The sequence below is a fragment of the Lissotriton helveticus genome, chromosome 2_2, assembly GCF_964261635.1.
Source record: "Lissotriton helveticus chromosome 2_2, aLisHel1.1, whole genome shotgun sequence".
In the NCBI taxonomy this organism is placed as follows: Eukaryota; Metazoa; Chordata; class Amphibia; order Caudata; family Salamandridae; genus Lissotriton; species Lissotriton helveticus.
Window position 1 is genome coordinate 23,844,002 of NC_136060.1, and position 13,777 is coordinate 23,857,778.

General features: G+C 42.3%; 1 long non-coding RNA gene across 1 annotated transcript in view; it reads left to right on the forward strand.

The window, feature by feature from the left end:
* Positions 1-13,777, forward strand: part of LOC144821716 (uncharacterized) — a 97,870-nt gene that overhangs the window by 80,743 nt on the left and 3,350 nt on the right. The window contains exon 5 of the long non-coding RNA XR_013608401.1: positions 12,787-12,900. This is a non-coding gene — a long non-coding RNA (uncharacterized LOC144821716). The remainder of the gene's footprint in view (positions 1-12,786; positions 12,901-13,777) is intronic.

The following is a 13,777-nucleotide window of genomic DNA, read 5'->3' on the forward strand; positions in this document are numbered from 1 at the left end:
ATAAAAAACACATGGCTTAAATGATATTTAAATTCACAAGACACCACAGAAACAGTGTTTCATGCACCCATGACTAGTACTGGGCCTATTGACTGGAAGGCCCATTGGCAGACTAGGCCACATAGAGAATTAAAATATTATTGCACATTTTTTAGAAAACATGGAGACAATGTAGTAAATTGTGCTGCATTTTTCCATTACAAAATAAATAAATTAAATGCAAAAAAAGAACTAGTCCCCTACTGAAACTGCAGGCCATCCCCATCAAAATAAATATAAAAAATCGAATAAAAAAAGAAAGGAATCCTGCTGAATGCGCTCTATCAAAGAAATCCCTTATAGAACAGTTTTTAGGTTGAGCATTCAAGACCTCTTGTATATACTTTAGTACATACTTATATGTGTATGCACTTTGTGGGCTCTGGAGGTCAGCCCTAGGACTTGTCTGCTTCCACTTAGGGACTTTTTTTCTGTTCAACTGCCTCTATTTAACTGTCTTGATAGAAAACGATCAGCAGAGGTCAGTAAAATACCAGAATTGCTTTTTGCTTGTAAAACTGCCTCTATTTAACTGTCTTGTTAGAAAACAACCAGTAGAGGTCAGTAAAATACCAGAATTGCTTGCTGCTGAGGAACTTTCTTTTTTGTATTTTTTTGGCAACTGCCTCTATTTAACTTTGTTAATAGAAAACGACCAGCAGAGGTCAGTAAAATATCACAAATCACTTTAGCATTCTCTAGATTCCAGCCAAAGAAATTGTCTTCCATGAGCACCCGTAGACAATAATATTTTTTTCATTTCTTGTATTTTCAGTGATATGACCACCGAAGGCCCTGATTTTATATTAAAAACTGAGCTTTGTACTATACCATTTCCCGCTTAAAGGCAATATTTCTCTCCATGTGTTCCCATACCTGGTGTGTCACACAGTTTGGTGCTTATTTTCCCTCCATGTTAAAGAACAGTAGATGTTTCAGCACCCAGGATAATGTATTGCGTAGCTAAATACACATAAGGTCCTGAAGGCAAGACCGATTGCTTTGCAAATGCTTGTTTAACTTACTTGTGAAATCCAAATACAAAGTCCTTAAATCCAGCGGTATATATGCAGCAGACACGAAGAGAGAGCCATCCAAATACAAATGAAAAGTGACCAGGAGATGGTCAAAGCACTGGGAGAAGCCTGCTGGACAGGAACAGGAAGTTTGAGACTCTGGGGCACATCCTTCCAGTTGGAATATTTTTTTTTTTTTTAAAAGGACCCTTCCCACAAAAAAAACAACACCAAACGTCCATTTGAGGATGTTTTTTCACTGCAAGTTGTCACTTTGAGAGGATTTTGATGCTTCTCGAGGAGAGCATCTTCCCCAGATTGCAGCTGCGGTTTGTCTTATGAAAAAGACTTCTGCACGCATGTCAATGATGATCAGTGTTTCTGTCTCTGTCCACGTGCATGCCAATACTATGATGGCAGTCTGCAACCTAAAAACCCTGGGAAAGCAGTTGCCGTTTTTCAGGCATAGGATAACTGAGTCAAAAAGAGCTAGATAGAGGAAAAATGTTGTGTATTTTTTAAATTTTTTATTGATTGTCTAAACTGTTCATTGAAGACCTTTGGAGTCTATGATCTGGACGTTCTTGGGGTCCCAATTTTTGAATGTGTGGTATTTTTGCAAAGTAACAATTGTCTTGGCTGTGTCCACCCATGCAGAGTTGCCGTGTGACATACTTTCATAGTAAAATGTTCCTTTAAAGGCAATTGTGGCTGCAAGCTTAATGCACATAATACCACCACCCATATCCTTCTTACCCTTCACCTTTTACTGTGACATTCGCTTTCAGAAGAGATGACAGATTCTCTTCCCCTTTAAACTGAAGGCTTGAGTAATAGTGAAAGTTAACAAGCATTTGCAATGCAATAGGTCTCGCATTATTGAAAGTTTGAGCTATTGGTTTTGCAAGTAATAAAGCAACGCCAATAGCTCAAACTTTCAGTAATGCGAGACCTATTGCATTGCAAATGCTTGTTTGTTTTGGGAGTGGTGTAATAGTGTGAATACCCCCCAGAGGTACAGACTTGGCCACATGCACACCACACACTTGCGGACAGGCTCGGCCTGCATGGGTAATTCATAAGAAGCTAGCTACATTTAAACACCAGCATACATGCCAACATTTTAAAAGACAAAAGTGGGAGATTTTTAAAAAATAGTCGGGCGAATGTATTTCCCCCACTGACTACCATTGAAGATGAGGCCTGAATCAGGTCTATTGGTATGTGTGCACCAGTTCAACCCAGGCCAGTCCCACTGTGTCTGAGCCAGACTGCCATTCCAGCTCTGTTTGAGAGAGAATGGGTTTGAGTTGGGAGAGCAGGAAGCAGTGGCGCTTTGAGCAGTGTGATCTTGCTGCCGAAATGTTTGTGCGGTAGGCACGCGGTGCAAAACAGGACAGGGGAACACAAACCCAATAGGAAAAAACAACCCCTGCGATGGTATAGGGAGGCCTAAACCAAAGGAAGAAGAACAGATCCTGTGCAGACGCAAGTGTAGTTCATAATCCTAGTGTAAGGACTTGTAAACCCGCTGAGAGAAATATTTTGCGTCAAAGTTCAAAAACGCCAAATACAAAGGTTCATGTGGGTGAAAGTTGTTTATAAGTCAATTGTTGGTCAGTACAGAAAATAGTAGCCAGCCGACACGTGTTTTGTCACACCGTGAAGGAGATGTGACTCATCAGGGCTGATAGGCTACAGTAGTATTGAGATCGTGTTGGTAGAATTGGTGGAATGCCAGCCACGTTCGTGTGCACTGTAAGTAGAATATCGCCAAAGCCCCATTCATCTAGCAGGAGCTGAAGTCTAGGACGTGTGGATCCATTATCCGGACCTCGCACGCCCTACGGACGCACGGATCGGGTGCGCTCTCCCTGCCTCAGGCACCTCCATGAAGCTCGGGACGCACACGTCCTAGACTTCAGCTCAATCAAACTAACCTGTTACAATTGGCAGTGGTTGGATGCAGTCAGAAATACCCAACAGAGTCAGACTGGCCAGTGAATGATAAACCCTGGTATACATTGAGAGATGCTATACAGAGGCTTAAGGAGGAAGTGATGAAAACTGCAATTTTTCTGGATAATGCACATAAGTTGATGGATGTACTTTTAACTGTGTCAGTGTGAAATAAAATAATCTGTTTGGCTCCCCCTGTTTACAAACAGGTGATGATGACTTTGCTAATTAATCATACTGGTAATACTTTGGCGCAGGTGATTGAGGCAGTTTGTGAGTTGGAAGAACTGGGGGACAGCATAAAGACTGAAAGAGCTTCCAGGTCTGAGACTCGTACAGACAATAACAGGCTGTCCAGAAGAGACATGTTTTGACTCTGTTAAATGATCAATCAATCAATCAAGCATTTGTAGAGCGTGCTACTCACCCGTGAGGGTCTCAAGGCGCTAAGGGGGTAGGGGAGGTAGCTACTGATCGAACAGCCAGGTCTTGAGAAGTGTCCTGAAGGTCAGCAGGTCCTGGGTCCAACGCAGGTGGGGGGGAGTTCCATGTCTTAGGGGCAAGGTGAGTGAATGATCTTCCACCGGTGGCTGTTTGGCAGATGCGTGTGACGTGGCGAGGGCTAGGTTGGCGGAGCAAAGCTGGCGGTTCGGGGTGTAGAAGGACAGTCATTCGTTGAGGTATGCTGGTCCGGCATTGTGGAGTGCTTTGTGAGCGTGGGTGAGGAGCTTGAAGGTGATCCTCTTGTTGACCGGGAGCCAATGCAGGTCTCTCAGGTGGGTGGTGATGTGGCTGTGGTGAGGCGTTTTGTATGCCTTGGAGTCTCTTCTGGAGTGTGGACGTGGTTCCTGCGTAGAGGGCTTTGCCGTAGTCCAGCCTGCTGCTGACGAGTGCTTGGGTGACCGTCCTGGTTTCGGTGGGGATCCATCTGTAGATCTTGCGGAGCATGCGGAGGGTGTTGAAGCAGGAGGAGGAAACAGCGTTAACTTGCAGGGTCATGATGGAGTGAAGAAAGAGCAGATAGATGGAATAGAGACTAAAAGCCTGTGGGAGATGTTCGGAAAAGAGGGTTGGACAAACAGGAAGGAAGCAGGAGAGTGAATAAACAAAATAAAATGAGAAGAAAGCCAGAATTGGATGAGGAGGAAAAGGAGGGTGAGAAAGCTGCCCATTTGAGTACGACGGAAGGGAGATATTCAGAAAGTGAATGGCTTAGTGAGAACCAGAGGGGGGATGAGTTCCCCCTACAGTATGACAGGCTGTACCCGGATTTGACCTGGGCCAAGGTTAACAGATTTAAAGCAGATTAGGAAATAGGTCAAGCTCTGGTACAGAGATGGGCTCGCAAAGACAATAGAACTTATGTTGACATAGAAATTCATTGGAAACATCGTAATGTTCAGAGGGCCCAAGCCCTAGAAGATACCGGAGTGGTGGCCAATTTGATATATGTAGAAGTAGCAACGACACTGGTGTGTGGTTGTCCCCTAGGGCACTGGTGAAGGTGGGCTGTTAAACAACAGTAAACCTTTCGATAAATTTCAAAAAGACGCAAATATATTTGCTTGTCATTCAAATTTAATCATGACGAATCCAATGGAGAGTTACATTATCTCTTGATACTTCAATGACGTGATTCACAAGATAGCGGTATTTACAAGCTATCATAAATCCGATATTCAATCCCAATGCATTTCGGCATGTGCCTTCATCAGGGGTAATCTGTTGAAAAATAATAAATTATGTTCTACTAATCTGTATTCGTGTATCCGTCTCTGAACATCACCATGTTAATACATCTTTAAGAAATGATTGAAACAAAACATATCAAAAAGGTAAGTGTACTGTTATCAAATACAAGCAACTACATTAATCGCTAGCTGTGACAAACTCAATACACTAATCTCGTGCGATGATGTGAGGAGGCTGTTGGTACTAGGCAGACTCTCGGCGTGAACAAATACATGTGAGGTTAGAGGATCACTAGCTTTATAATCATTAAAAACAATCGAAGTGAGTCGCAATGTTACGCGCGTTTACATGAGAAATATCAACACAGGAACAAGCTGATGTGTTATATACGCAGCTCATGCGAGCTTACCGTCTGAATACGCGGAGTATTTCAACAAGTTAACCGGCAGGTCGCTATCGCCGTTTAGGCAAAACTGCAGCATGTGACGCGCATTAAGGGGTGTGGTTAAATACCGTGTTTACTAAGTGCGCGAAGCGTATTTAAAGAGACGGGAACATTTGTCCCTTCACGTGTATCTCAATAAAGTAAACACAAATCTTACAGAACTGCCTCCAATGTTAGCAATTAATGAAACAGTAAAATAAATGCTAGTGCATAAAAGGAAAGGAAATAAAGCATAAAGTTCTGCTGTAAAAACATCCCTGCATCAGTCAGTCCCAGCGTCTGTTGAGATTCATTAATCCATAAATGACAAGAATAAGAAACAGGAAAATTATTTATAGATAACATCCAAATTCAGTACGCTCATTCATTCCTTTGGGTTTCAGAGTCTGTAAGTGGTATATCCAAAAGTTCTCTCGTTTGAAGAGCATTTTCTTGTTGTCTCTATCTTCACTTTTTACTATGATTTCCAACACACATGCTTTAATTTGGCTCACTTGGTGGTTAGCTTCTATAAAATGTGCAGCTACTACTGACTTTAAAGCTTTGGTCCTGATGTTACTTTTGTGTTCATTAAGTCTCACTTTTAATTTTCTTTCGGTCTGACCAATATACGCTTTTCCGCACGGGCATTTAATCATGTAAATGATATTCGAGGTATCACATGTTGCATTCACTTGTAATTTTATTTTGTTGCCCCTCATGGGGTGAGTGATACTGTTACCTTGTAGAATGGTATTACAATTATTACAGTTCCAGCACGGAACTGTGCCTTTAGTGTTAACTGTGCATGTTTTCGAAACTGGTTGCTTAATAATTTCACGAAGGTTTCTGCCTCTGCTGAATGCAAACACAGAAATTTCTTGAAAAATGTTGTTGAAATCTGGTTCAACTTGAAGTAAAGACCAATGCTTCTTGATGATGCTTTTATATCGGGCACTAGCCTTTGAAAATTTACTCACGCATGTGATTTTGGGTTCTTTCAAAGTATTCTTTTTAATTTGATATATGGAAAGCCCAAAAAGTTTAAAGGACAGTATTTCACAATCACAGTATTTGGCAGAAAAGAGACACCAGCAGTGCAGACAAATGTTCAAATAAAAATAGGAGAATACTAAAAAGAGAGTACACTGTATTGATTGTGCCCCTCTCTGAATATATTATTGGAATTGATATCTTGAAGGGAATGACTCTGTATTTGGAGGATGGATACTATCAATTTGGATCAAAAAGGTATATTTCAGTTGGCGCCGTAAGAGTGGGTCACTTGAAGATTCCTCCATTGAAGGTGCACCAGGCTACTAAGGTAATTCATTTGAAACAGCACAGAATTCCAGGAGGGCATGAGGAGATCAGTGCAACCATACAGGACTTGATAGAGGCAGCGGTGGTGACTCCAATCACTACCGCCTGGAATAAGTCGTGTGACCTGTGCGCAAAAGTGACAATACTTGGTGCATGACAGTTGATTATCATGAATTAAACAAGCACACACCTCCTTTGACTGCCGCTGTCCCCGATACTGTTACTTTAACTTAGAAAATACAGAAGCATCCTGGAACTTGGTATGCGACTATTGATATTGCCAATGCTTTCTTTTCTATACCAATAGCAACTGAATGCCAAGAGCAATTCTCATTCTCATGAAATGGTAGACAACTAACGTTCAGAAGTCTTCCTATGGGGTACTTACACAGTCCTACTATCTGTCACCGGCTAGTGGCAGAGCATTTAGATGAGGTACCAGTTATTCCTGGAGTACAGCTTTGCCATTACATTGATGATGTAATGATACAGGGAGAGACACAAGAGCAAGTACAGATTCAGTTGGACAGGATTGTGGAGCATTTGCAAAGTAAAGGGTGGGAGATAAATCCCGCAAAGGTACAAGGTCCCTCTCAAAATGTGAAGTTTTTGGGTATTCAATGGCATCAGGGACACAGAGAGGTGGTGCCCCAGGTGAAACAAAAGATTAAAGAATTTACAGTGCCCAGGGGAGGGGAATTCATATCGCCCGACGCCCGAGACATGTTGATTTCTGTCAGGGGCAAGAAGATTTAATGTCTATTTTGTCCCACGGACAACTAGACATTAAATCAAAGTAAACCGGGATGGCCCCATACTCGGTCCCGCCCCTCAGCTATCTGCTTGGTGTGTGGCCGGTAGTGTTCCATCAGATGCAACCTCTTTCTGTAATTGTTTTTTTAGCTTCTGCACGCAGGCATAGCTTTTGCATATTACGAGTGCACACAAGAGCAACGGTTTGCCTATGACTGCTCACAAGTCTTTCACTTGATTTACTAATGCCTTTGTTAATATGTGTGATAGCATGGGATGCCGAATACAAAATGCCCAATTTATTTTCCTTCTGGGCAAGTATTTTAAAAACACGCTTTTGTGTTCTCCTAGCAGCTAATGTCTGTGTAGCTAGTGCCCTTTTGCTCTGCAAGTTTATGAAGTAGAGGAAAGAGGCGGTAGAAAGAGAACGAAACCGGAATGATCAAGGAGCCATCTACTATCTGCCAGTATGTATGTATTTTTTTTAACTAATTCAGGCACGAATCGCCCCCAAATGGCCCCTCCCCTACCCCGTCGTGTGTGTCAGCCCGGGCTGAGACAGCTTCCCGGGCACACAGTCTTTGAGCTAATCTCCGCCGCACCCGAGTACTTCACAGGTCTTTAAAAAGACCATTTACGCGTTAACGAGGCTTTGTTGTTTTTTCACCCCTTCATGTGCACCTGCCAATTGCTGGAAGAATGATCCCCTGCCCGCAATGGCCAGTCCGGGCCTGCCCCCCTCCCCACCCCCCCCCCCCCTAGAAATATAGCTTTAGTTGTGCCTCTGTACTAATCGCCACAATAATACAAGAGGCAATATAAAATAGGGGGCTGAGGCACGGTAACTCATTTCCTCTTTCCATTTTGTTGTTCATTTTCTCTTTCTCCTGTGGTGCTGCTGTCTAAAGAAATAGAAAGTTTGGTGAAGATTGCTCATGCAGGATAGTAAGTAGGTATTTACAAGCCTTATCTACTATTGTGCCTGGAAGCAGTCCGGCGCCGGTGGCACTGGAGAGGGCTGTCTCATCTGGCGTGCGGGGTTCCATTTGGCTAAGATTCTCTCCTTTTCCGGCCATAGGGGCCCTGCCAGGGTTGAAGCAGACTCCTGTGGTTGTGCTTAAGGGGGCAGTGGAGTTAGAAAGTGGCTCCATGTTCCAAGATACCCAGATTTGCTGCCAGGAGGGCATAGACCTAATTCAGTTGCTGAAAGGTGAGCTTGTGTTTGTGAGAGGCGCTTCCACGTTTTCAGTGTGCTTAGGTATTACGGTTTCATATTTTCAGGGTATTTCTATTTGACAGTGTCTTCGTTTGTTTGTCAAATTTAAGAGTTATTCTTTTGGCTCTTTAAGCGCCCAGCATTTTGAAGGCCTTTTGCGTGATGTGGTGCTCATAGCTGCCGATGACAGTCTACTGACAAATGTTGGACACCTCGAGTGACATTTTATTGTGAGTAAAGCGAATAACGAAGACCAAGTAATGAAATGCATATCCGAAATTACCCCTTTTGGAGCAATTTACTGCTTCAAAACACTGAAGTTGACAGTCTAGCCTACTGGGCATGTGTTGAAAAGAAAACAAGTAAAGAAAGTGAGGCTGTCTGACTGAGAAACCAATGCAGAATATTAGAATTGCATTTAATCGACCATAATCAATGTATGAATATATTCAATTAAATTCTCAAAAATAGTACTTTGCCATGATATGGGTCAGGGCAGGATATTCTTTTTAGATCGGATTAGTATAATTCTTCAAAGGTGTGAAAGAATACTTTTTTCCCCAAAAAAAAGAAGCAACAATGTTTCATATAGTGCTTCATCTCGCACTTTTCTAAGCACTGACAAAACACATAGCTGCTTTCTACAGGAGAATCATTGCTCCAGACTGTATCATTTAACGATACATTACGCATTAGAGTAAAATTAACATACTTCCGAGTCAACACATGTAGTTTGCTCAACAGTAATACGGTCTCTATTTTTCTCCATGCTCTCTGGGAAATGAGCTACAAAGGAAGCAGTAAGACCTTTTCCTACAATCCCACCTAAAATTAGGTGGTGTTTTCTTCCCACTTTCACCCTGGACACAGTTTTGGTCCGATCTTTGATATGAGCAAAATTTTGGCTATGTCCATGATGAGAATGGGCTGTGGAAAAATTTGTGAGAACTCTTAAATGCATTATTTTGTGGGTATCCACAAACTTCCTAGGGCATCCCGACCCTGAAACGCCCACTTCTCAGAAAATATTCATTCACAAGAAAAGGTAGGTGTAAGTGAATCTTTTTACAAGTGCACATCTACACTTTGAGCCTAACAAACTGAAAAGCTGTGCTATTTGTGAACCGAAGTTGAAATAAGCATTGGCAAACTAGAGACCCTAAACAGCCAGAGACTAGGGGTGTCCACCGTGTACCAAGGAGGACCAAACCCATGCTAGATTTTCAGAATTATCATATAATAAACAAATATTAATTTAATTTCCTGGGAACTAATTTGAATAGTTAGTGGAAATGTTGAAAGTCTGGCCATGGATTCTGGCCTCCCCTCACTGACCTATGCTGGACATCATTGCCCCCTAATCCAAAGCTTCCTTAGAATCCTTCTCCTTCTGGAACATACATTTGTATTTCATGTACATTTGTAGAATGTCGTTCCTTAGAATCGAAAAGGAGTGGCTTCTTCCAACCTTTTTGGAAATCCGTGGATATCTTTGCAGGTAGTATCTCTGCTACAGTCAGGATCAAGTTAGACGCTTGTTATGCAAACCTTTCATGTTGGGAACTGCTTGTCAATAGGAAGTACTTGGGTCTTTCTATAGTGGGTGTCTTTGTCTTCGCAGGGGTAGGGCTTCGGGTGTGGTCCTGCATGGGATTGTAAGTCTATACTTTAAATGACGTATGAGCCTATGCATCTGTAGTGTAGCTATGTTTCTGTGCAGTGGGTGTGTTTGTCTGTCCAGAAGTGTGTGTCCCAGCAGTTGGGTTGTGTGTATGTGCAGTGAGAATATCAGTGAGGCAAGATGAAAGAGGACGAACCAATCAGACTGGAAACAGGCCAGACGTCTCGTGACAGACAACAACACCTCCCCAACTGCACAGAATTTCTCATCAATTTCTTTTTTACTGCAACACTGAGGTATTCCACCTTAATTTTGACTTCAGAATATCGTGCTACCAGATTATTATATACCAAATATTGAGGGTCAAAATTTTGAGAAGATAATTGGTAAGTAAAGATTTACTATTCTTAACTCCAGACACTAGATTTTGGTCCCCAATATTTTGGCAGCATGATGTTTCTGCAGTAGATATTTCCACATACAACCAACATGGATGGATGTGCAAATATGGTTCAGCTTGCGTTTTGGACCAGTATATCCAAACTGCCATACCTTAAGTCCGTGCAGCTTTTCACAATTTTAAAGAATGTTTTAGAGCAGTCGCAACTTGGATGGGTAAAAATTGATTAGAACTAAATTCTGACAAAACAGAATTTTGGTTTTTACCAAATCGGCCCCCACCACCGTCTATGTGGTGCCATGCTGAGCCTATCCTAATCATACCAGGGATGCTAGAAATGTGTGCATTATCTTTTACTCTACCCTCTCTTTTACATCGCAAATTAAACAGATTTCGTCTGTCTGTCTTTTGAAGATGAAAATGATAAAGAAATTTCTTGATCTGGTTCCTGAAGAGACTAGGAAAACAGCTCATTCTTTAATTATGTCCCATCTGGACTACTTTAACAGTCTCTACCTTGGTCTTCCTGCATATATGATACAGACTTTAGCTAATTCAAAATGCAGTGGCACAACTAATCAGGAGCGTTCCGAGGCGCCATCATATCCCTTCACATTTGAGACATCGGCACTTGCTTCCTATAGAATAGCATATCAACTTCAAATCTCTAATGTGGTCTTTCAGAGCTTATCATGGTGAGGCCCCATGTTATCTGCTGAATAGACTGTCTCAGTATAATCCAAAGAGGGCACTTAGATCCAACAATAATCATCTTTTACGGATTCCAACATTTCTGAAGTCTCGTCGTGGCGGCAACCCCTTTACTGTGCACTCTGCAAAATTATGGACAGTCTTCCTTTTCTGTTACGGTTAATTCACACTGTCAGCCTTCATAAGACAACTTAAAACTTGGCTATTTGACTCAGTTTAGTTTCTTGTTAATTTGGCCTGCCTTTACTGTCTGCTAGAGTGATGGGACGCTACCTTCGAAGCAGCTGTGCGCTTTAAAAAGTGTCATTTGATTGATTTATTGAAGATAAATTATTGTCGTGTTTCAGTACTTAAGGAGAATTTCACTTTTCTCAGCAATAAAGTCAAGTTTTCACTGTTCAGTTTTATTAAAAAAAATGTCATCAATGGCTTTGTCATCCCACAATATTGATTTGTGAATAGGTGGGACAAGTGGACTGTCTTAAAGGACATGTAGATTTATTTAGCATTTTGTCCCATGGACAAGTAGATTATTTGAAAATTTCCACACCCCTGAGTGCCATCAAACAGGAAGGAAGCCAAGAGGTTCATTGGAGTGTTTGGTTTTCGGTAACAGCATATCCCTAATTTGAGTCAGATTTTGGCCCCTTTGTACACAGTTACGCGAAAGAAAAATGCATTTGAATGGGTAGAGCAACAGCAAATTGCGTTTGAATCAGCAAAAGAGGCTATACAGCGTGCTTTGGATTTGTGGCCAGTGCGGGAGGGGGATGTTGAGCTGAATGTGACAGTGCAAGGACTGTATGCTAATTGGAGTCTGTGGCAGAAGCAGGGAAATACAAGGGTGCCTTTAGGGTTTTGGACAAATAAATTGCCAGATGCTGGAGAGCGGTACACTTCCTTTGAAAAACAATTGCTTGCATGTTATTGTGCCCTGATGAATACTGAGCAATTGACCCTAGGGCACAATGTGATTTTGAGACCTGAGACTCCTATAATTCAATGGGTGATGAGTTCCCCCAAGACTCGCAGAATAGGACATGCACAAGAAGCCAGCATAATCAATTGGAAGTGAAACATACAGGATAGGGCTAGAGTAGGTCCCAAAGGCACTACGGTGTTGCATGAGCAGTTGGAGCAAGCCCCAATGGGAGATACAGATGTGTTGCATGATGTACCTGAGATACAGGAGTCTCCTGTGAAGTGGAGTAAGCCATTTGAAGAATTGTCCTTAGAGGACAGGAAGCATGTGTGGTTTACTGATGGTTCAGCTAGGTATATAGGGGCTAACAGGCACTGGAAGGCGGAGTCATACAATCCTGTGACCAAGAAATTGCTGCCCACTACCGGAGAGGGAAAGAGTAGCCAGTTCGCAGAACAATATGCTGTGTATCAAGCTTTGAAACAAGACTTGCCATACATACACTGACTCGTGGTCCACTGCCTATGGGTTAGCCACTTGGATTGCCATGTGGCATGCTCACACCTGGATGATATGTTCAAACGAAGTGTGAGGTAAGGAACTGTGGAAAGAGATCTGGACCATGTTGCCACTAAGCCCAGTTACTGTGTATCATGTAGATGCACAAAGTTCCACCGGCTAACTTGACCGCTATTTTAATTCCCTCACAGATGAAAAAGCTAAGATTTTGGAGACTGAGGTGGCAACGCAAGATTTTCCCTGGTTGGGATTGCGAAATGGGCACATCAGAAGCGCGGACACTTTGAAGGAAAGATTACTTGCAGGTGGGCAGAAAATAGAGGGATACACATTCCCCTAGATTTGATTAAAACTGTGATCTCACTTTGTCCTATTTGTCAGCATACCCAACATAGACCAGTCTCAAATATAGTGAGAGGCCAGCTAGGCAGAGGAATATTACCAGCACAGATCTGATAGATTGATTACATTGGGTCCCTACAAAATAGTCGAGGATGTCAATATGTGTGCACAGCTGCAGACACATACTCTGATTATTGATAGCATTTCCATGTAAACGTGCTACTCTGTTTAACACATTGAAAATGTTAGACTTACTGATTTTGTATTATGGAATTCCATTACAGATTGAAAGTGACAATGGGTCTCATTTCAAAGGCAAATTGGTGCAGGATTATTGTGTACAACAAAACATTGAGTGGGCCTTTCAGAATCCGTATTACTCGCAGACTGCGGGTCTGATTGAGTGCATGAATGGATTGTTGAAAGTTCAATTGAGAAAGTTGTCTGATGGCTCAGTGAATAATTAGAGAGATCATTTAAATGAGGCATTGCAAATACTGAACAATTGACCCTTAGTAAATGCAGAAACCCCTTTGATGTGAATGCTTACCCCAGCCTTGCAGATTCAGCCTCATGTAGCCACCAATACCATTCTATACTGGGAGACAGCTCCTGGAGCTTTGGCTCCGTACCGGGCGGTTGCAGGTCTTGATCTGCATGCTTTGAAACTTTACAGACTCAAACCAAGAGATATGGCACTCATTGAGACAGGAGTGGGAATCCAGATTCCCCCATAGCACTGTGACTTGATTGCCCCTCGATCTGGATTGGCTCTAAAGGGAAAGTGCTGGGAGGGGTCATTGATGCAGACTATCAGAGTGAAATCAAGGTCATCCAACT